This window comes from Dreissena polymorpha, chromosome 3 (assembly GCF_020536995.1).
Source record: "Dreissena polymorpha isolate Duluth1 chromosome 3, UMN_Dpol_1.0, whole genome shotgun sequence".
NCBI lineage: Eukaryota > Metazoa > Mollusca > Bivalvia > Myida > Dreissenidae > Dreissena > Dreissena polymorpha.
The window spans coordinates 40,937,412-40,941,124 of NC_068357.1; positions in this window are offsets into that span (position 1 = coordinate 40,937,412).

Here is a 3,713-nt window from a genome sequence, read left to right on the forward strand (position 1 = left end):
CCACATGCTATGTTTATACCCAGTCTCACATTCACTGCACACACCCTTTAAGAAGTCGCGGCCGTTCACGGTTGACTTCCAGCAACGTTTTCGTCAACAATTCCTTGTACTTTATCATTCAATATAATCTTGATAACTTGATAACTCTTGATTTTACTCTGCGGTTTACGTGCACAAACACAATAAAGGAAACAAATTGCATACATGTATTTGCATTTTTTAAACTTGTGCCACAGTTTCCTCAAGAAAAGGGAGGGTTCATTATTGAGTTAATGTTGTGAGTTTTACTTCTAATATCTAAGGTAATAAACTGAGGTGCAATTTTTTTTTAATTCAGTTCATGTTTTCTAAAAATAAAGAGAAACACTATAATAAAATATTACAAATTAGTAACATGATCATACGCAAGCCTTTTTTTTTTTTGGTTGTCTAAGGAAATGGCCGACCATATAACGAATTGACGTAATGCGTTTAAAAAAAATTATTGATTAAATACAGCTAAACTTCTCAAACATTAATCGTTAACGCATGTCTAGAATAGTTACCAATCGATATTTCCATCAACATAGGCACCTTTTATAAAGCTGAACAAGGTGCGCAATGAAAACCATTAAAATGTATCATATTTCGAATTTATCATATCAATTTGTATTTTGTTGTTCGCAAAAATGGTTCGTTGGCAAACATATTTTATCAGTTCATTCTTTTATGTTTGCTCTCTGGTTTAATTTTAATCATGATTTTTTAAACATCAAATAGCGATCAATAACAATTTGTAAACATGCATTTTATTTTTCATATCGGTTATATTCGGTTGTTGTTAAAGCTAGCGATGTCGTCATAAATACAACAACAGACTTGGAAATCGAAATTCTCATAATAATGTTCAACAGAAAATTATATATTTAAAACACACGCAGACATCTACAACGCAATATGTTTACTGCTTTGAAGATTGAAGATAGAGTAATAATAAGCACTTCATTAGACCATCTTATGCTTCAAAACAATTAAAACAGTAATATTAGTATTTGTCTAATTTGGTCTAAAGCACAAATAAACAATTGAAGATAAGTAACCATGCAATAATTATTTTATTGTTGCGTTGCAGTGTTAATATCCGAATCCGTTGGCGGTATTATTAAAAAGTATTAAATATAATGATGCAATTATAATTTGTTGTTAACGATACACTACTGTGGGTATTATTTATCATAACGGATATTTTACTATCATTTAATTACAATCCTCAACTTAAAGATGGCAGTCCTGTCTCTTTCCTTTCAATTATCTGCCATTTACTGAAATAAACCATAATGAACGTCATTATCTGTCTGTCCAGAATCATTAATTTGACTCGATTTATAATAATATTGTTTCATGTATCGTAACGTGCATTTTGTGTCATTCATTTGCAATGAGTACTTGAACAATACAAGTATTTTGCTGTTGTGGAGATTGCAAGCATGTTTTATCAATAAATTGACAAATAAATTAACAATAATCCACAGTCTTTAACAGTTAAACAATGATTAAAAAAAAGACATTTACATTACAATAACGCACAGTCTAAATGTAAAAACTTTTTTTGAAATTACCATCTATGATATTTAAATAATCAGTCTATTGAGGCTTTTGTTGTAAGCCCTTCATTTCGGTCGCTATTTGATTTTGTTCAATTTTGTTATTTATTGCGCCGTGGTAAATGACGGATGTGTTCTTATCAGCCACGTTCCGGGAAAACTGGGCAAAATGCATTTGCGTTTAGTGTCATCCTAGATTAGCCTGTGAAATGAGGGACGACACTTTCAGCAAAAGCTGGATTTTCGTTTAGTTTAGAAGAGACTAAATATCAACGAAAACTTCCATAAAAAGTGGAACGTGTCGTTCCGCATTAGCTGAGCTGGACTGCACAGGCTAATCTGAGACGACACTTTGTGCACATGCATTAAGACTAAGTTTCCCCAGAACGAGGCGAATATGACGGGGATTGACCATGAGTGTTGGTTCTCTTCTTTTTGTACGAAACAAGTTCATTGAAGTAATATTGCAATACTGTGTGGAAGAAATGTTTTATTTTATTAATTCGGTCTCTGATCTTGTTACCAGTGCTACCAAATGTTTTATACTGTCGCATGTTTATGCAATATTGCTTTACTTTTAATCTTGGTAGCCTAGAACAAAGATCTATGAATAAATATTGATATAAATATTGGTTATTGATAGATCTTTGCCAATTACTTCTTAACGCAATCGTATCTAGTGCAATTAATTACGTCATAACATGTAATTACAATCGAGAGCTTTTAACCTCAATAGCTTTAATGTGTACGATGAAGCCCTCTGGCATTCGACATAATTACGTGTTTTGTCACGTTTCAACGCAAACAACAGAATTGCCTTTCTCAAAAGTTATACCTAACAGTAGCATTTTAAATGTCATATTTTCGTAAATATGTAGAAAGGAATGTTTAAGTATGTGGTCGTAATTTTATATTTTTTAATGGACGTTAAAGCGGGTATATACGATTTTTATATGTGCTGAATTGTAAAATATTGATACAAATATGTTATAATAACACACAATATGCAAGAAAAATGATACATTTAAGACGAATTTCATCAAATACAGCAAATACAAATTAGGGCCCTGAGCCGATTGTGACGAAGATAATTCGTAATTATTTTCCTACAATAACCGATGCATTCGTCTTTTTAGTAAGTGTTTGTGTGTCGTATGAATCGATATCGCTGCAGGAATTTCAAATGAACCGTTAAACTAAATTTAGATTCACATCGTACATGCATGATATACATGCTGGCGAATTCGGCTGTACAGCCTTTTTCGATTTCAGAATTAAATATCTGGCTTATTTAGCATTTTTCGACACATGTTCTTCATAACTTTTAATTTAGTTCATATTGAAATATATGTATAATAAGTTTTTACACATTTTATATTAATAAATAAATATTTGACAAGATCGTATATACCCGCTTTAAGGTTTATTTATTATGCTTAACTTCAGACGTTAAATCGTAACATTGCCCAAATCTGTCAAAATAGACCCTTAATAGATCGTCCAAATTGCTTTTGAAGTAAATGAAAGAAAATTGCACAACGTGCAAAGAAAGAATTAATGAACACGTTTTAAGATTGATTTGCTTGTGCTGTGTGTATTTATGGCTATTTTACATGTTTTCTAAGAACCGCTTTCAAGAAGAGAAATACAGAAAGCACAAAAACGACTCCATTTTACTGTTCATAGAGAAAATTGTAATTTACTCAATTTCATCAGATGGGTCAAATGCATTCTCGTAATATCGATACTTATTTTATTATAACGTATTTAATCACGCTTGTCATCGGCCTCTTATATCCGTGATAAAATTGGCCCATATCCCTTTGTTACATTAAGGAAATAACGCAGATCGTATTGGGAAATAAAACGGAAAGGAGTTTCTGTGTCATTTTAAATTACTAACGATGATTATTCGTATCAGAGCCGTAATCTACGATCAGTGAAAAGGCTGACAACTTAGAAAGACATTTGGCAATAATAGAAAAGGAGCCAAACGTTCGATTGGGCACTTTCGGCTCGGGTACTACTTAAATGTACCCCCGGGTACTTTTAAGCATACTTAAATGTACCCCGGGTACGGAAAATATACTCAAACATGCCCGGGAATTCAAACGCCAAATTGGTTGTTGT